This window comes from Acomys minous (assembly GCF_964271855.1).
Source record: "Acomys minous genome assembly, chromosome: 17".
In the NCBI taxonomy this organism is placed as follows: domain Eukaryota; kingdom Metazoa; phylum Chordata; class Mammalia; order Rodentia; family Muridae; genus Acomys; species Acomys minous.
This window is the reverse complement of record NC_140500.1, coordinates 19,158,832-19,180,129: the sequence shown is the minus strand read 5'-3', so window position 1 is coordinate 19,180,129 and position 21,298 is coordinate 19,158,832.

The following is a 21,298-nucleotide window of genomic DNA, read 5'->3' as shown; positions in this document are numbered from 1 at the left end:
AGCATTTGACTTCAGGAAGCTCCCTGCCCAGCTGGGGAGATAGTAAGAACTAAAACTTAAAGCTTGATGACATAAGTGCTAGAAAAAAAATAACAATAGGAGACTAGGAAAAGTGCCATATTGTAGTATATAATGACACTCTCTTGCTCCCAGAAGAAATAAACAAGTTTATATGTAGGATATGGAGCCACCTGCCCTGCTGAAATGACTTTTGATGAAGGGCTTAAAGACTAAAGGTACAGAGCTAGGCACAGTGGTGCTCCCCTGCAATCCCAGCACTCCAGAAGCAGAGGTAGGCAGAGCTCTGTGAATTCAAAGTGAGCCTGGTCTACAAAGTGAGTCCAGGACAGCCAGGGCTACACAAAGAAACTCTGTCTCAGAAAACAAAATAAAGAAACAAAAAGATTAAAGGCATGGCAGGAAAGCTGCCTGGTGGAGGAAACACCGTATGCAGATGGAGACACCCCTCAGTGTCCTTCCATTGGGTAGCTGCTAGGAGCTTTTGCAGATAGCAAGGCCCACGATGTTCAAATTTCTTCTGTAAAACTGAACTGTTAATCATCACTAGACTGTGCACGGTAGAACATGAATACTGTTGGAAATAATTGTCATCTGCATTGATCTGGGAATCAAGACAAGAAAAATATGTAGCGGCTAGAGGGATGGCTCAGAGGCTAGGAGCACCCGTTGCTCTGACAGGGGATCTGGGTTAATTCCCAGCATCCACTTGGCTCTTCACAACTGTCTCTAACTCCATTTCAAAAAGATCCAATGCCCTCTTTTGACTGCTGTGGGTTCCAGGCACACATGTGGTGCATATACATATATGCAGGCCAAACACTCATACAGATAAAATAAAATTAAAAATAAAAAGTATGTTTTTACCACGAGTACAGCTTAAAAGCATGTTCTCAGGATGCTGGTAGAAGGGGAGACAGAGAGAAGAAGGGAGGAAGAGAAAGAGGTAAGAGGAGAGAGAGAGAGAGAGAGAGAGAGAGAGAGAGAGAGAGAGAATTAATAGTCAAGTACCGATCTGACCTCTGCTGAAATCATATATCTACCAGATAAGACCAGATTAAAGGAAGGAGAAATATACTCAATTTTTTAGCATAGGAAGCATATGACAGTCACATTGTAGAGGATGCACGTGTAGGGATGAATTCGTGGTGAACCACGCAGGCGTCAGGAAGAGCGCCTGCTAACAATCAAGGCTGGAATCACTAACACAGTGAGCAAAATCCATCCATGCTTCAGACCAGAACTGCTGGCTGGGGCAGCTGAAGCCAAAGCTTTAAGATCAAGCATGAGAAAAACAATCCAGTTCCCAAAAGAGTGTTGAGCAGAAACATTCATATTTGACAAAATGTTAATTTAGCTAAAAGGACAGAGAAAAAGAGAAACATCAGATAATTAAAAATGGATCTTCCAAGTTAATGAGGAAATCATGATATTGCATGTACCTAACAACTCTTTTTTGTTTGTTTGTTTGAGTCAGCGTTTCTCTGTGTAGCCTTGGCTGTCCTAGAACTCGCTTTGTAGACCAGGCTGGCCTTGAACTCACAGAGATCCACCTGCTCCTGCCTCCCAAATGCTTGGATTAAAGGCATGTGCTACCACCACCTGGCTCTAACAACATACTTTTAATGATATCAAAATTAATAATTTTATACAAAATATACTCTTGACATTTCTCTACCAGAAAATATGAGCCAAAAAACTATCTATAATATTTGAATAAAGTAACCTTAACTTTACTCATCAGATTTATATAGATTTCTGTATTAAACACAAAGATTATAAACTTTTCACATTGAGACATTTGTAAAATTGGTCACATCATGAAAAATGTTTTAGCCAGGCATGGGGGTGCACATGTTTAATCTCTGAACTCTGGGAGGCCAGGCAGGCAGATCGTTGTGAATTCAAGGTCAGCCTGGCCTACAGAGTCCAGGACAGCCACGACTTTGCAGGAAAACCCTGTCTCGAAAAACAAAAAAAGGCAGTTCTTTAAGTTGGGAATTGATATTTGGGTTAATGATCACAAGTTATACAAATCTGTATGTGTGTCTGGCCTTGTTGTACATACTTGTAATCATAACACTTAAGGAACTGAGGCAGGAGAATTCCAAGTTCAAGGTCAGCCAAAGCTATAACACAGAATGACTCAATCTCAAAAATGAATGTCTATGTACTTGAATTAAAATAGTAAGAGACAGAAAATACAAAGACACTAAGAAGAAAGGGGTGTCTTGGAGGAAAAGAGATGAAGAAGGCTGGGATACAGGGAAGGGATGGGGACACTGGCAAGGGTCAGAGTGGAGCACAAGGCAGCGGGTACCATGTTACACCCAATAACAATGCAAAGGGTTGCAAAGACCAAGCAAAACGATGTTGGTGTTTTATTAGGATTCACTAGAAATTCACCAAAGAAGGCAGAGATGGGCTCAAAGGGCTGGAGCCCTGCAGCCCGTAGATCGTTGACAGCAGAGCAGACAGGTGCTAACAGCAGAGACAGAGCAGACAAGCACCAAACGTGATTGTGATTATGTGCAATGGGCTACAGACTGTGACAAGCCTAGATTGTTGACAGTTGAGAAGTACACTTAAGAAGGAGACATTGGTTCAAACTGGTGTTTTGACAGGTAAAATTTGAAAATACTCACTCGTAGTAACCCATGCACAGTTGAACAGTGTGAGGTTGAAGCAAAGAGTGTGAATTTAGCTGCAGCATTATTTGAAATCTTCAACAGAGGCCGCTGTGGGATGAGGCATAGACTATTTCTGCTGTGTGGGATCTGCTGTTAATCAGGGCTTCAGCTGTCCAGTTGTAATTCAACTGCAGCAGTGCTGGCTGTCTAAGTGTAGAACTTCCTATGTATGTATACTTAATTCCAAACAAGCTAATTCTGACTAGAATTAGTTCTAAGTTAATTCAATATCTGTGCTGGCTAGTTTTATATGAATTTTACACAAGTGATAGTCAACTGGGAAGTGGGAGTCTCAGCTGAAAAATGCTCCCACAAGATTTGACTGTAGGCGGTTTTTAGGGTATTTTCTTAATTAGTGATTGATAGGGGAGGACCCAGCCCATGATGGGTGGTGCTACTCCTAGGCTGGTGGTCCTGGGCTGTATAAGAAAGCAGGCTGAGGAAGCCATGAGGAGGAAGATAGTAAGCAGCGCCCTCCATGGCCTCTGCATCTGCTTCTGCCTTCAGATTCCCGTTTTGAGTTCTTTCCCCTACTTTCATCAATGGTGAACAATGACATGGAAGTGTAAGCCAAATAAACCCTTTCCTCCACAATAAATAAATAACTAAAAAAAAAAACCCAAAAAAGTTTTAAAAAATAATTTTCAAATAATTTATATCATATATATTTGGCCATTGTAAAATTGCTGAGACATCTACAAACAAAACAGAAGGTTTTAAAAACACATGAAATAAATCATGAAGGAAAATGATGTCTTCAAAAATAGAAATCAATTCACAGTGAACATTTGGATTTAAGTGGAAACCATAATGGGAAGACTAAAATAATCTGAACTGAGTGGAATAAAAGAGTCACATAAAACATGTAATGTCATTAAGCTGAATTTAACAGATACAACTAGAACTTAATTGTATGAAATACAAAAAGTTCTGAGTTTGCAGTCAATTGAAGAAGCAAGGTAAACTGGGCACGGTGACACACACCTACAATTGGGAGTCAGAGACAGATCTCAGGCCTTAGCCACATCCTCCATCCTTGAGTTCTTTACAGATCCACACTAGATGTTAGTCAGTGCTTCTTCTTCAAGTCTGGAGGAAAGCATGTGTTTCTTCTATGGTGGTGGAACAGCTTGACTGTGGCACCATCTTTACATGCAGAACTGGTTACCTCTGAGTATCGTAATTGTGGAAAGCAAGCTTCCACCTTGTGTCTATTGCCTTTTAGTCTATTGTCCTACTTGCAGTCAAGCCTCATACCACTAGATAAAAAGAGAGCATATTAGTTTAATGAAGAATATTTATAAAAATATACTGCAAATTATAATTACTATAGTGCCTGCTGAACTCATGCTGTAGATGGTCTGGAATGAACATTTATACCTAAGCCAAAAGGAAGCAGAGCTAGTCTCTTAGGTACTATACTTGAAGTCTTAGTTAATGCAATAACACATGGAAATCAATAATAGGTATGAGAATTTTAAAGTGAAAGAAAAACTGCCCCTATTTATAGGTGACATGGTATCATTATAATAGACTTCATAAATTATTGGCATTAGCAAGTGAACACTAAGCTTACTATTAGACCAACAAAGAAATCAATACTTTACCTTGTCTCCAAAACAGGACAATTATAAATATAGAGTAAAAATGTCTTGATGACAAAAATGTACAACATGTCTATGTAAATAAGTGATAACATGTTATTGAAAGAAATGAAAAGTATCTGACATGTTAATTAGGATGTTTTTACATGTAAGTAACTTATTCAACAGGAAATGTCTTAAAAGAATATTTTTAGGTCTGGAGGTAGAGCATTTTTCTGGCATTCATGAGGTTCTGAGTGCCATCTCAATCAATGCAAGATCAATGAATCAACCAATCAATCAGTATTGTACACACAGCCTGATAGCTCATCAGGTAAACTCACTGGCCACCAAGCTTGAAGACCTGAATTCAAATTCTGAAACCCACAAGGTGAAAGGAGAGAACAGACTGCCAAAGTTGTCCCCTAATCTTTAAATGTTTACATCGATGCATGCACACAAACAAATAAAAAAGTAAATGTAAACAACTTGTCTACCTAGCAAGAAGTCTAATCTAACTTTGATGGGTCCAGGGCAACTCAAATATGCCACCACTTGTTCAGCCTGTCTTCAGCTTTCTTCACAACCACTCCAGCACAGTTTCTATCCCAGGTCTGTCCTCCCAGTAGATAGGACTTCACGGAGAACCTTTTTCATATGAATCTGTTATCTTCATGCATCCGCTAGAATAAAACCTTTCCTATGAAACTCTACTACTTGTCTCACTGCTCTGGTTCGGGTCTGTCATCAAGGGACAGCAAGGGGTACCTAACCTGCACAGTGTCTATTCAGAGAGAAGAGTTCCCTGTCAATAATGAGGAGGGCAAAGTGAGTGGCTTGTTGTAGGGTAGACAATCCCCAGACTCTGCAAATAAGCGATGAAGGACTCCCTATTACTATCAACTCCCTGTAATCGATGAGGTAAGTCTAACTGCAGCCGATAGCTGGAATGAAGTTTCCTGGAGGACTCTCGTAGTAAAATTAACATATGAGAACAAGAGGACAAGAATAGCTATGCCAGTTCTATGGTGGTGGTGGTAGTGGTGGAGATTGAGCACTTGATCTACCAGATATCAAACATTTTGAACAGCCACGCTGGTTCAGATGGTAGGGCTTTGGCACAGGACAGTCTAGGCATGGGGCCATGAATATTTGCAAGTTCTCATGTGACAGAGGTGGCATTATCTTACTCCTTAGGTCAATGTTTGTGATGGCTAATGCTGGTTGCCAGCTTGACACAGCTGGAAAAAGGGAACCTCAGCTGAAGAACTCTTTCCACCATGTTGACCTGTGCGCATGTCTGTAGAGCATCTTCTTGATTGCTATTTGATGGAGGACTTGGCCCACCATGGGCGGTGGCATCCCTAGGTAGCTTGGCCTGGGCTATATAAAGTAGCTGCATGTAAATCTAGGAGCAACCAGGAAGCAGTGTTTCTCTGTATTTACAGTTTCCAGTTCCTGCCTTAAGCCTTGGCTTCCCTTCAGAGTGGGCTGAAATCTTTAAGAGGAAATAAACCCCTTTCTTCCTCAAGTTGGTTTTGCTCAGTGTTTTATCACAGCAATGAAAAGCTAACCAGGAGAGTTTCTCAGAGAAACACATCAGCCACACCTATGACTCCTTTGGTCAGAATGAAAATCTCACTCTCTCTTCCCAAACTTCAAAAGACTGTGTTCTCCCAAAGCCCATGAGTTCTAGGTCTGCTGCAGGATCCCTGCCAGAAAGGAAATGCATTTATGAAGCAGTTACTTCACTCTTTCTTTTCAGTGAATGCATTGCTTCAGCTGCTTCAACTCATATTTCATTTCCTCCCAGGATTTGGAAATGAGCACCAAGCTCTTGTTCTCAACTCCCAGTCAACTGGGTTAAGAGTCACTGTGGGAGGGATGGAGAAGTAACGAAGAATTCAAACCAGGAGGCAGGCAGGACCAGATCTGCCTTTCATACAGATTGTTGGGCGACAGGAGGATAGAATGCAAAAGCAAAATAATAGATAATCCTACCCTCAAGGGCTCTCAAATCTACCTGAATGCATTCTGAATACAACCAAGTAAGAAGGACAAAGAAGCTATGCTTGATGGGCACTCAGAGGGGAGAGGGGCCTTGGCATTGTGGAAGGTGCTAGGAAGGAGCTGAGGACAGGGCTTCACCACTTTGCACTTTGGAGGTCATGTTTCTTTTAAATTAATTCTCTCTCTCTCTCTCTCTCTCTCTCTCTCTCTCTCTCTCTCTCTCTCTCTCTGTGTGTGTGTGTGTGTGTGTGTGTGTGTGTGTTTGTGTGTGTGTGCGCGCGTGCGTGCCACAGCATGTGTGGAGATTGGAGAACAAGCTTTAGGAATCTGTTCCGTCCTCCCACCTTGTTGAGGCAGGATCTCTCTTGTAACTGCTGAGTGGCTGACTGGCCTGAGTTTCTAGGAGATTCTGTCTGTACCTCCCAGCTCTCTGCAGCAGCTCTAGGATTACAGAGTCCCACCATCTGAACCAGCGCTGTCTATGGGTTCCGAGGATCAAACTCACATCATCAGGCTTGCACAGCAAAAGGTTTTATCTGCTGAACCCTCATGCTATCCTTGAACCTCAAAATTCTTACCTATAAAAGTGAGATAATTTCCATTCCTATCTCTCAAAGCTGTTCTAAGAATTAAGTGATGTGTCTAGAATCTCTGAATTACAATGCTGACTTATTCCAACAGTGATATGAATAACATTGGCTTCTTTACCACTTGTCAGTCATACATTCTTCATGACCACTTTACAACTCAGAAAAGAAGCACCAAGTCTTCCAGTTGGAAGGAATATAAGAATTTCTTCACACATTCTTGATTTGGGGGCCATCTTGTCTCCAATTTTCCATTTTCCAGGATTATGTCCCTCCTCCGTTGTAAGGCTCTCCAGTCTCTGGTGGGCTGCAGAAATTTGTTATCCATGAGGATGAAATCAGACTCCCTCCAACCAAGATGGAGCCACACAAAATGATCTCATTCCCTTTCCAATTTGATGGCATTATGGGAGTTGGTGGACAGCTGTGAGTGATCCTGTCTAGTATTAGCCTTCACAGGTGTTGGAACTGCTGCTCTGTGGCATTTCTGGGACAGTTCACTAACTCCGTGTTCTTCCTTGGTTGTCCTCTTTAAAATCAGGGTGCCATTTGCTACTACTACCAATAAACAGAGGAAGTATAAACATTCAAGGGGGGATGCATTTGAAACCAGGCATGTTTGTGTCATAGAGTGATGCGTATCTATTAAAGCTGTGTTTTCAAATACCACAATGATATGGCATAAGTATTGTCAAATGAGTAACTGATTTAATTTACAATGCAAGGGGATAAAACTCCAGGGTCTTGCATATGCTGTGCAATCTTTGGTACTTCTCTGAGTTATACCCCTGGCCCCAGTAGAAGTACATAAACCTTACTTTAAATAGTTCTCTCCATGCCGCTCCTTGAGGCATGCAAAAACAAAACACAAATAACAAACAAAAACCTTCAGGGATATATACCAAGATGGCAATGGTTGTTTACATGGTGACTAAAACGATTACAAAGTTGACAGTGCAGGAGAAATGTGGTACCCATAATAAGCCAAGATACTCAGATGCCAACAAGGCCAACTACAGCCTCAACCTCACCGACCTTTCTCTGAACAGATTCCTATCAAACATTAAGGTTTGTTCATTTTATTGTTGTTTGTTCATTTGTCTTGCACCTGTACCAACAGTTGTTTCTTTGATCATGCTGAATAATTTTGCTCAATACAATTCTTAAGACTTTTTTCATGTTGTCTTGCTTTCAGTGCTTCACAGAACTGGCCTTTTCAATTTCATTTTTAACTGAAACAAAGAACTTTTGTTCCTCCCCTTTCGCCCTGCTATGTTTCTTTTGGCTTCTTGTTGGTGGCAGGCCATCCTGCCTCTACCACATGGCAGCACGTTAGTTACTCCTCTTGCTTTGTGTCAGTCTACATGTACCGGCTGACATACTATTTGTGTCTCTGGGCCCCAACAAGGGCTGGTGGCATCCTGTTCAGTCCTCCTCTGAGTTACTGGGACTCTGCTTTTTGGCTCCCTGGATATAGTAGTTTGTCAAACTAGTAGGTCCCTCAGTCTCTAGCTGCTCCAGCTTATAAGATGTTTTGTCCACAGCTTTGTTGAGAGACTCACTAAAAACAACCTTGTGAGTTTTGGATATCTTTCAAAAGAGAAAAATATGAGATGATGATAGCATGATGTGGTTTGTTCTACATAGCTTGCCCTGGCTGCTTGAGATCACCCACTTCCTTTTCTAAGTGATTACAATCTCTTTAATAATGCAGGTTAGAGTTTGCTGTGGATCAAAGCTAAGCGAGGCAGTGCAGCATTTCACAAACCTACACACTCCTTGCATTCCACAACTCGGACAGTTGCCCATCACTAATCCTTTGGCACGAACACCAAGACTCCTGCACAATTCCTGACAAAGGCTCTATGATTAAATCTCTGAGTACTTTCCAACCCCAGGAATCTGCTTTGGACCCAAGGTGGGTATTCATTTTCCATGAAGCTTCACACCCAGGGCTGCAATTTCCTCTTCACCATGTTTATACTACCTCTCCCCTTTGAAGATCCTTCTTGGAGACAGAGATGATGGAAGCCAAGTAGGACTTGGGTAACTCTGCTGTCTGTCTGTCATCTGCTCCAAGTGCTAGCCCTGGCTCTTCCCTTTTCTTCCTGTTCCCAACATACTTGCACAAAGCTGCTTTTGCTGTAGCTGAGCTGTTTTTGCAAGTCTTAGGCTCATTCTGAGCCCCACCCCTGTAATGTTAGCAGTGCAGGACACTCTCCCTTTTTCTCCTTTATTTATGCTGCCCCTCCCCTTTTGAAAACCTGAGAGTCGGGTGCTGCAGAGCTTCTCTGCTGGTTCAGGTCTTCCCCTCGCTTCCTGGTCAGGACCACTGGTGAATATATTGCCAGAATTTAATTTTGGAAAGGCCGTGGCTTTCTCTTTTGATGAACCTAGCAGCAAAGAGATAGAACGAGACTCTGGGTTTGCTTCTAGCACAGCTGCAGGTTGGGTCAGGTGAGCAGCTGGCCCAGCACTGTGCCTTTTGGGATGAGCATGCTACATTTCCCTAGAAAACAATGTGACAAGTGACTTTTTAAAAAAGTATTCCTGAGTTTGCCTTGAACGAGGATGTGGAAGGAGGGTTAATTTCAGTTTATTGTGCAAGGAAAAAGAGGGCAAAGGGCAAAGATTAGAGAAAGAAGGAAGCTGAAGATGGGTGTCCTGCTGCATCAACTTCCTCTGCATATCAATCCTTGAAGCTCTGTCCTGATTTTAGAGAGGGGAGGCAACAAAACACAGGTTAAGTGGCTTCTGGTAGCCTTGCTGGTGAAACTGTACTTAGAACTGAACAAGGAGTCAAGCCCAGGCAGTCGATCACACTGTTCACTCTCTCCTACAATACAGGTTGCTAATAGGCAACAGGTATGGGACCACTGGGCCCAGATATGGGGATTACTGTGAACATTTAAGAATTTAGATTTTATATGAAATTCTAGATTGATTTCTTCTTCTAAAAATTTCAGGACCCACATTTTTGTCTGGTAGGAACCTTTAACATCCATTTAGACAGAGTGAGTCTACTATAGTTGCTAACATCTTCAATTTTTTGTTGTTGTTATTTACATTCCTGACTTTGTCTTGAAAGACATATGAGTCTCCTCCCTTCCCATGGATGACTCCAGAGAAAGCCTCCAGCCTTACGGAAAAACAAAACAAAACAAACAAACAAAAAACCAAGGCTAGTGAAAAGAAAACATATGACACCTACACTCATTAGCTTCATTATTCCCCCATGGAAAATGGCAGCCCAGAGACTTGAGAGGTTCTGAAATGACTGTAATAGACTTCATTCATTCCTGGCCCCTCCACTCCCAGTGATGTACCCTCTTTCTGTACCCTGTTCTCAAACCACAGAATCTAATGAGCATACCACTGGAGACCATACAGCCTTTGAGACTGGATTCTGGGACAGCAGGGTACCAGTAAGCAGAACGTTTATTGTAGCAACAGACTCCTGAAGTGGGAAGAGGAAAACAAGGCTCCCTAGAATAAAGAGGACAGATGGGATCTGAAAAGCTAGGTGAAGGAAAAACTCCATGTATTTGTTCATTCTGTGTCTACTATCCTATACAACTAGGCAATGGTAACTCAGGCGATTTAGGTGATAATGAAGATGGTGAGAATTTCTATATGAGCAGATAGACAAACATCTTTATTACACAGGGCTTGCATGTTAGCGAAGAGGTTGGAGATAAGGGCTAGGGTGAGGACAGGATGCTGTGCTCAAGTTTCCTAGGTGGTTCTGGTGGACTTCAGCAGAGCAGAGTGCCAGCAGAAACGTGGGCTGCTCTTGAGGCTTCAGGTAGGACAAGGACTCTGTCGGTGATAGAACTGGAGACATTTGTGCTGGAACTGGCATGACTTCTGCCACTCCTGAGGTTACACTAGGAGCATTTTAAAATTAGCCGATGCTTATGAGTTGGTGGGGGAGGAATCAGGGGTTAGAATATAATGGTTTGAATGGAAATGTCTTCAACAGGCTTACCTCTTACATGCGCAGAAAGCATCTGTAGGGACAATTTGAGGACAATGGAGCCTATAGAAGGGGACACTGGGAATTGTGGAGATGGCACAATGGTTAAGAGCTCTTACCGAGGATATGGGTTTGGTCCTCAGAACCTACATCTGGCAGCTCACAACTCCCTGTAACTACAATTCTAGGGGACATGACACTATCTTCTGGCTTCCATGAGAACTTATATGTACTTAATACACATAAACTTGTATAGGCATACATGCACATGTGCGCGTGCACGCGCACACACGCGTACGCGCACACACACACACACACACACACACCAGAAAAATGAATAAAAACTGATCAAATAAAAAATAGGTGAAGCCTGACTGACAAACATAAGCCACTCGAGATGAGCCTTTGAAGGTTATTTGTTACTGGTTCTGGCTGTTTTCCTTGGGAAATATCATGGAAAAGCCCCACCACCATGCTCCCACTAACACTGAACTCTGCTCTGCCTTCCACGAGGGACTGAAATCTCTGGAATACTAAGAAAAAATAAAATTTTGCACCCTTATGTCACTTTTGCCAATTAGTTGATTACAGTAACAGCCCCTTGCTCCGTCTCTGTGTGTGTGTGTGCATGCGTGCGTGCGTGTGTGTGTGTGTGTGTGTGTGTGTGTGTGTGTGTGCTGGAGTGAAAGAGGTAGTGAAGATAGAAATAAGGCATTGCAGTATGAGTTCCTACCCTTTTGTAACCCACCAAAAGTGAAGATACCTGTGCCTGCATGGAAGAATAGGATGCAGAATATGGCCCAAAGGACAAACAATGAGCAGAGGACTGGAAAGATGGGTCAATGCTTTAAAGCACGTACTGCTTTATCAGAGGACAGGAGTTCAGATCCCAGCACCCTTGGCACAGATGGGTGGGTCACAGATGCCTGTTACTCCAGCTCTAAAGGATGTGTGTGTGTGTGTGTGTGTGTGTGTGTGTGTGTGTGTGTGTGTGTATCCTTTGTAAGCACACATGCACACAACATGCTTACGCATAAATAAATAAAATAGTAAAACAAATCTTTTTAAAAATGAAAAAACACAACTATTTGGGGCTGGAGAGATGGCTCAGTACTTCAGAGCATTCTCTCCTCCTGCATAGGACTCAGGTTCAATTCCTGATCCTGACATGATGGCTCAAATCATCTGTAATTTCCTCCCAGGAAACCTGATACCCTCTTGTGGTCTCTGCAGGCACTGCATGCACATGATGCATAGGCATACATTCAGATAATACACATAAAATAAAAATAAGTAAAATCTTAAAAAATAATCCCAAATCACCCACAAAAAGCCACCTGCCTAGGGAGGCCCAGTGGGGAGTGAGGCTTAGAAACATTATGAGATTTAGAAAGAGATCCCTGATTTGTAGAGAATAGGTGCTGTGGAGGATTTGGGGCAGGTGCCCAAGCTCAGAGGCTTAAGATGTGACAGAAAGAAGTCAGGACAATAAGTGGGTGTAAGTTCATACATGTTGCAGTTGTGTTCCCATGACAGGAAAGAAAAGCATACAGCAATCCTAAGAACCAAGCAAATAATCCCAAAGAAGTCCAGGGTGCCATCATAAAAAGGACCCACAGAGAGGATACCATCACAGAGAGCAACGGGCAAGCACTTGAGGGTATAAGTGAACCCCTTCTTCTCAGGTATTCTGTCCAGACTTTTCTTGAACCACAACTGTAAACTCCATGTGGAAGGTCAAAGGATGTTTCCAGAACTTTCATTTGTTCAACCAACTCTTTGGAAGACTGTACATCTGCCAGGGCGGGTGTTTCCATGGCTTGGAAGACACTGAAGCAGAATGCAATCATCAAATCTTCTTTGTATTCTGTCTCTTATGAACTTTTCTGAGGTTCAGAAAATTTAGATGTGCATGTTTCTCTGGGACTTGAGACAGCATGGGTTGGTGTAAGATACCTGAGTTTCCTGGTATTGTTGATTTCAGGGCCGGCCTGAAATACTGGGAAGTAACAGGTCACTGTGCCACAGGCTCTGAAAGCTCTGAGACATTTTCTTGGATGCATCAAATAAAAACATGTTTGAACACTCAGAGCCTGAACCTTTATCCACACCACATGACTTCGTGTTACTTTTCCAACTATTGATCTCTTGCATAGCCTTAGACAAGGCTATGCTGTCCTCAGAGCTAGGATGACAGTGAACTAACTTTTTTAACTCTTGATGAGGGTTCTTTCTTTTTTTTCTTTTTTCTTTTTTTAAGATTTATTTATTATGTATACAGTGCACATTACATCACATTATAGATGGTTATAAACTACCATGTGGCTGCTGGGAATTGAACTCAGGACCTCAGGAAAAGCAGTTGGTGCTCTTAACCACTGAGCCATCTCTCCAGCCCCCCCCCTTCCTTTTTCTTGTAACATAGTATTTCTATTGATTCTTTCAGAATTTCACATCATGCAGCGCAATCATACTCATTTCCCAGTCCTTCAATGTCTGCCTCAGCTTGTGACCTCCTCTTAGAAAAGAAAATTTAAAAATTCAAAGACAAAATAACAACAACAAAATTAAAAACTAGTCCAGTTTGTGTTCTTTATATACTCACTGGTGCATGGTAAATTTTAAACCGAACTGAGTTGTTTCTTTTCTGCACCTCACCAGAAGCCATTATTGTAGAGAGCTACCTTCAGCATCCTCATCACACTTTTAAAGACTTCTCTTCCATGGCTTCTTGTTTAAGTTGTTACTTTTGGGGTGGGGTGGGAGTTGTGGTGGCGGAAGGGGTTGCACAGAGTTTTCCATGTCCCTCTCTCCACTATGCATCTGTGATCATCGATATCACTGCAAAAGTAGCCTCCTTGCTCACTAGCTTCCACATGGTTTCTGGTGACAGCACAGACCATAAACACGCCCCAGCTGCAGTAGGGCCTCAGACCCAGACAAGGCGCTCAGAAGCAGACCAGGCCATGGACACCACCACGGTCTCAGATGGAAGCACAGGCCACTCACATCAATATGGCCCCTGGTGGCAGGATGGCCCACAGACATCAATGTGGCTGCAGGCTGCAGCACAGACCATGAACATCCATATGGCCCATGGTAACATGTGGCCATGGACATCAACACAGATCCTGGCCCCAGATGTGGGGAACTCAGCCCAGGATGTGGCCCTTGGTGGCAGCAAGGATCTGGACATCACCATGGCCTTAGGTGCCAGTGCAGGCCACTCAGATCAGCCTGGGCCTCACTGCCATTGCAGCTCACTGAGTCTCTAGTTCCAGTCTCTCTCCACAGTGCAAGTATGGCTCCACTTATCTTACCCATCTCTCCACCATGCATTTGTTCACCATAGCAGGGTCTGCCATGCATGCTATCTGAGCAACGTCGCCTGGGTGCCTTACTTTCTTATTTTAAAGACATATAAATTTTATTAACTTACTGATTTGCAGATTTGTTGATTGTTGCTTAAAGTTTAGAAAATGAAATTTTAAAAATCACACATCCACTTAGGAAAAAAACCAAATTTTTATGTCATGGAAACAGATATTGTTCAACACTTGCCAAATGTCAGAAATCAGACCATGTTCTTGGCATGGCCTATCAGATTTACTCTTTAAAAATAAATGGGTAAGTATTTATCATTTAGATTTTAAAAAAAATACAGAAAGGGGACTCAGAAATAGTCATAGACTCAAGACCCGGAGCTGGAAGGTGGAAATAGGTTCAGTCCTAATCTGTGTCATCAGATGTATGTGGTTGCTGAGGAGATGAAAGTGTCTGATGTTATTTAATGACGTTGGTGTTTTGTTTTGACCACAGCTGCTCAGATTTCTGTTGCTGTTATGAACATCTGAGAAAATGAACTCAGAAAGAGAGAGTTTGTTTGGGCTCACAGTTCTGGGGATCTGAGTTCCTGAAGGGTCTGTGGTAGATCTGTGGTGGCATACTATGGGAGAACAGGTAACAGAGTAAAACCCCAGTTTTCATGTCTGGAGCTCCCCAACTTCCTTCAAGGACTAGCTCCTTGTGATCTAGATACCTCTGAGTAGTCCACCCCTTATGGTTCCATGGCCTTTTGATAGCTCTGTTGCTGTAGGGCTGAATAGGAAATGTCCTCCGCAAGTTTGTATATTTGAACACTTGGCCCTCAGCTGCTGGTACTGTGGGTCACTGGGCAAGGTTATTCCCATCTCTACTTTCTCTTCTTGCATGTGGAGAGAAGTTTCTAGAATAAAATAAGCATGCTTTCAAATGCTAGTAGGACACACCTCACAGGAACAAGTCATTTTCTCTTATATTCCAGTGGCATCCAGCCCTGGAACATTTCCCTGAGAAACGTAGCACCTTTTTTTTTTTAAACCAACACTTCAAACTTTCTGCGTCCAGGTCTGTGTATCTTTCCACAGAGCTCCACAGCCCCGATGCCCACATCCCTAGGACAGTCTCATCTGTACATACTGTCTCAACTTTTCCTGGTGTGTTTTGTGAGGTTTTGTGGCTGAGTTTTCTTTAAGAAATTCATTTTATGTGTATGGCTATTTTTGGCTGCATCTAAGGCAGATTTCCTGGAGCTGGAGCTACAGATAGTTGTGAGCCACCATGTAGATGCTGGGAATCAAAGGGGTCCGCTGAACGATCAGCAACTGTCCCTCTTACTGAGCCAGCTCTATAGCCCCCTGTAGCTGATTTTTTAAAAAAGACTTTATTTTGGGGGGGGGGGTTGGAGTGTTTTCTTTTTCTGGTTCTGGGGGTTGGACTCAGGGCCTCACACACTCAGACAAGTGCCTTGCCTCTGAGCTATACAACCAGCTGCGCCCTTCACCCACCGAGCTAAAGCCTTACCGCCGTCATTTCCCATGTAATGTTTCAGCGATGGTGGGAGCCTGAGTGCTGTGCTCAGGGTACTTACAGGGCTGAAGAGAGCACTCAGCTTTTAAGAGCACTTGTTGCTTTTGCCGAGCACCCAGGTTTGGTCCTCAGCACCTGCATGGTAGCGTGCAACCATCTGTGACTTCAGTTCCAAGAGACCCAGTGTCCTCTCCCGAACTTCTCAAGCACCACTTGTGCACCTGGTGCACATGCATGCAAAACGTCCATAAAAAATAAAACTCAAGACATTAGAAAAAATTGCCCCCCCTTCTTGCTCTCTCTCCACTCTCCCTCTCTTCCTCTGTCCCTGTCTCTCTCTGGGGGGCCCCCTTTTCCTTCTCTGCCCATGCTCATTTAATAAACCTCTCCATATAATTTTAAAAAAGAAATTAGAAAAATTGAAATCTTACTTGTTGTAATTTATAACTTTGGGAATATTGTGGAGGCTGTGGTAATTCTCCCTTTCTGTGCATTAATATATTTATACTTTTCCATGTTTGCTGAGAGTTATACATGGTATAATAAAGAGCACTGGGAAGTCTCTTCCCCTTATTAGTAAATATAAATAGGGGTTAGGCTACATCTCAGGTGCTGGCTCAGGAAATGCAACACTTCAGTTAGATCCCCAGCACTGTATATAAGCTGGAGTGATGGCGCATGCCTATAATCCCCACACTAGAGAGGTAGGAGGGTCACAAGTGCTAGGTCATCCGTTGGCTACATGATGAGTTTGAGGGGAGACTGGGATACTTGTGAAACCCTGACTCTAACTAACTAACTAACTAACTAACTAACTAACTAACTAACTAGCACACCACTTACTGAATCAAATACATAAGTTTGGCTCCCAATGCACAGATTTAAGCTTCCTGGCTGTTGGCTATCCAGCACAGTGGTGGAGTGCTTCCTTATTGTAGGCAAGGCTCATGTTTAAACCCCAGCTCTGAGAAGAAGGGGTAGGTGGGAAGAAGATCCATTACATTGCTGTGACACTACAGGAAGGCTAACCTAGGTAAACTACCATGAGTCAGACTCAATCCTGAACCTATTACTATTTCTACATATTCTGGAACTTTTCCCAGATCTCTCTCATAGGGAGAACAGTGACCCAGTTCAATATTAGTTTTCCCTTGTCTTCAAATAAAATCTTTTTTTTTAGTATTAACTCATCTGCAATGGATCAACTTTCTGTGACTCCCAAGATTAAAAACTACAAAAACTTCTATGTATCAATTAATCAAACATTCTGATTAGGAGGAAAATTCCTGTTAATGCCTTCAAGTTCATTCCATGTTCCTCCAGAAATATACTGAGTGTCCCCCAGAACAGTGTTCACCTCTGAGGAGAAGCAGGGCAGAAAGGCAGGATCCCAGATACGTGAATCCATAAGGGGACATTTAATAGAGCACCCATACCCAAATGCCACAAGGCATTATGATGAATTAGCAGAGAGGTGCATGGTACACATTAGATATGTGGGCAACTCAGACTGTCCATAAAATACCTCCTATGGGAGAATTAGAACCGGGAGCAGGGCTGGGGAGATAGACCACCTTAGGAAGGTGATATTAGCACCAGAGGACCATGCATAAGGCACACACATGCAGGCAGTGATGCAGGGTGCAGTGGTTTAGAAGATACAATGGTAATGAATCAAGGCATCCAAATTATATGGTCCCCAAGTGTCACAGTGATTCTACATCAAAGGATGTTCAGGGCTGGTGAGGTGGATGGGCAGGGAAGAAGCATGCCACCAAGCTCAGATCTGAGTTCAACCCCTGGACCTACATGGTAGAAGCAAAGAGTCAGCCTCCACAAGTTGTCATCTGACCTTTATAATCTCACTCTTATGTGTGAGACACATACAGACACATACAAAATAAATAAACAAGTGACTATAAAATAATGGATGCTCAAAATAAAAGAGGATAGAAAATATTTATTGAAAGGATATTGAGAGCCCAGACAAATGAGAAAAGTTAGGAGGAAAATGTTTGCTGATTTAGAACCATTAGACCTTGATGTGACCTTCAACACATCTTCATCTGGTCCAAAAGCCTTACTTCACAGATGGGGCCAAAGCAGGCTAAAGCAGAATTAAAAGCTGCCTGTGCTCCCTGGGCTAGCAAATGGCAAAACCAGGGCTGGAAACCAATGTGGCACTCTTTTCACCCCCCTTAATAAATTCAAATCTCCAGACTTAGACAAATCACGCCCCAGGTTGTTCAAAGAACTCTCAGAACCATTGTCAATAACCTTTGAAAAAGCATGGAGAATGGGAGGACTGTTAACAGACAAGAGAAGGACAAAGTTGTCCCCATTTTCAAAAGGGGGGAAGGGGCATATTATAAAAACTATAAGCCAGCCAGCCTGACAATTACCCCTGGCAGAATTCTAGAACAGAATTTTAAAAAGCTATTTACTCCACAAACATTATTATAATAATAGAAACGAAGGGGAAATAACCCACAATTTCGCCACTTTTAACCCATCAACTGAACAGATTATTAAGTAGACTCTTTGTACGTCTTTAGAAAAGCAGAGATCATGCCGAGCCAACCCCAAAGCTCTGAAACAAAACATGTCTTCATTTATTCCTTTTTTGATAGGGATATTAGATTGGTAGAGAGAAGAGACATCAAAACTATCCTTGCTTTCAGCCTGGCCTTTGACAAGACCCATCATAATTGCAGTGTGATAAGACGGGAACTGGCTGACGGCCAGGAGGACAGGCGAGGCTGGGCTGGGTTTACACCTGCAGAGGCTGATTAGTGTGCGAGCGGCCTCAAGGGAAATCGGTGGGGGCTGTGAGCTCTCTTTTAGGCTTTCAGGAGAGTATTTTTGTCTTAGAAGAGGTAGTCATCAGATTTTCTTATGACACAAAGGAGAACAGCTGAGGTGAGAGCTAAGCAGAAACTAATAATAACAAATGCTTATCAGTCACTTACTAGGTGCTATGCATTGTGGGTGCTAGACTCCTTCTAAATAATTATCACATATAACTTGTAACCAACCTATGAAGAAGGTAGCAATAACATAACTCTCCATGTTAGAGATAAGGAAATTGATGTTTAAAGCAATGAAGTTTTTTGTTCAAGATCACAAATAGGGTTTGCATGATGGAAGGAACAGACTTGTATCCCAGAACATCTGGTAACAGACCCAGTACTAAACTGTTTTCAGTAATTTCCACAACTTAAAACCCTATGACAGCATAAGGCTTAACTCTAGTATTTTAGTTTGTAAAGCAAATCACATGGGTTGCAAAATGACTGGGAGGAAAAGGGCTATGCAAGCATGAGGCTCTGAGTGTGGATCCCCAGAACATGTAGAAGTTGAATGGGGTGGCACAGGTCTGTAACCCCAGAATTTTCAGGGTGAAGAGGGTGGCTCTCTGGAGCTCACTGGCCAGCCAGCCTAGCTGAATCTGTGAACTCTGGGATTAGTAAGAAACCCCATGTCAAACAATAAACTAGAGAACAAGAGAGGAATACATCCAGTATTGACCTCTGGCCCCCACACACATGCATACCTGTATAACACACACACACATACTCACACACACACACACACACACACACACTCACTCACACACACACACACATTTCATATACAACAATGGGACATATTCACATGAATGACATAGGAGTTTTTGTTGACCAAGAGTTCCAGAGAAAAATCACACCCTTTGGCTCTAAGGAAGAGCAGTCTAGTTCTTAAAAACATCCAGAAACTCAGCGGGCTGCTTGCTTCTCTGAGGGTGGGGGGGAAGTTTTGATGTTACTGCATGAGTTTAAATAGATTGGAGGCGGGGGAGCTTCTAATGTGGAGATTCATGTAGCAGCAGGGAGGGAGACTGAGGACAGGCAGGCAGACTCCTTTCTAATCTAGCTTTGTCCTTAGATGTTAAGGTATCAGAACTTGGTTGGTGGTTATAGATCAAACAGTGAGCTATCTATCAAACAGCCCATCTAAGAACCTGCAAGTGACCCCACTGTACGTAAAGCAACCTCATTACCTGAGTCTACATTGGCACTAAGTGGTTAAGACACATCCCGTGTTGGAATATAAGACTCATCACCTTAGATCACAGGAACTCAACAAACACTCCTGACCATGCACCTCTAATGCTGACAGACTGTCTTTAAGGGATTCCTAGTTTAAGTTAACTATCTTTACTTTTAAGTACACATCAGAATTATCGTCTCCACCATCCTGGATAAAGCAACATGACACAGCAGAGTCCTCTGGACATGGCCTTCACCTGAGCTGGGCTTGTCCATCCAAAACACAAGTATTCTCTAGCTTATTAGAAAGTTTGTGCTATGGCTTGCCCTCTGCATGTCAGAAAATCATTGTCTGTGTGCCAGCGCCATCTTGTGTTGGAAATAAACAAGATTTCCCACCATAGAGCAAAAGAGCAAGCAGATTGAAAGACACCCCCAAATCAAATATGGAACAGCCACAAGTCATATAGGCAAGATCCCCAAATCTGGATGCTTTCAGTCCGCACTCTGAGTATAAGACCAGAAAACTAGAGCTGTGAGAAATACCCCTAGGGTGAATGAAAATGAAAAGTGCTCAGTGTGAGAGATCACAAGCAATATTTTTCTTTTTCCTTTTAGTTTCCCTTTCTTAGAATCCCTGGCATGTTCAGACTGGCTAGAACACGCGATTAGAGGCCTTCTGAAAAGCTCAGACGTTGCCCTGGAGGGCAAGACTGGAGCTGATACAAGGAAGATCAAATACTCTACAATAAAGGATAAAGTTTTTTTGTTTTGTTTGTTTTGTTTTGTTTGTTTTGTTTTGTTTTTCTGTCAGCACAGTACTTTTTGAGAACTGGTTGCTAGGCCAATGCCATGCCTAATCATTCCAAACCATATTTCTTTCATTGGCCTTGGAGGAGTACACCATTATATGCATTCCTATTGCAGTTTCGAGCATATTCAGGGTCTGGAATAATGTCAAGAATCATCTATCAGATAGAAATAATATCCTAGAACAGGAGTTCTGCCAAATCTTACAGGTAGGTGTGGGATGGGGTGACTTCCAAGATCTTTTCTCTGTGACTTGGGGCCATCCATGAGGTATCTTATGGTGACCTGGCCCAAAAGGTCCAACGGGTACTACGGTAAGAGTGTCCACATCATTTTATTTGCACCAATATAAGTTGCTCTGGACCAGAGGTCTGTCCATTCATTCCTGAAGTTTCTTGTCTCTATCTTATTTGGGTAGCTTGTGCCTTTGTAAGCCAATTAATTGTATGGAAACTTTTGTGACTTCATTAGTCTGTGGAAAACTCCTCAAAGCAGGGATAGGATCTTTTGCACACCCGTGGGGACCTTGGTAAAGATGTATCTGAGCATCACATCTAATTGTATCTTATTACAGTAAGAGATGCTTGATGACCACCAAGACCAAACCATTCATTTTATGCACAGCTCATTCATTTTAGACAGAGGCTCCAAAGTGGAATTGGATTGGCTCAACATCACGCAGCTGGGCAGACCGGAAGTGCTGTAGGCTACTGACCCCTTTTATGCACTAACAATGTTTCCCCATCTC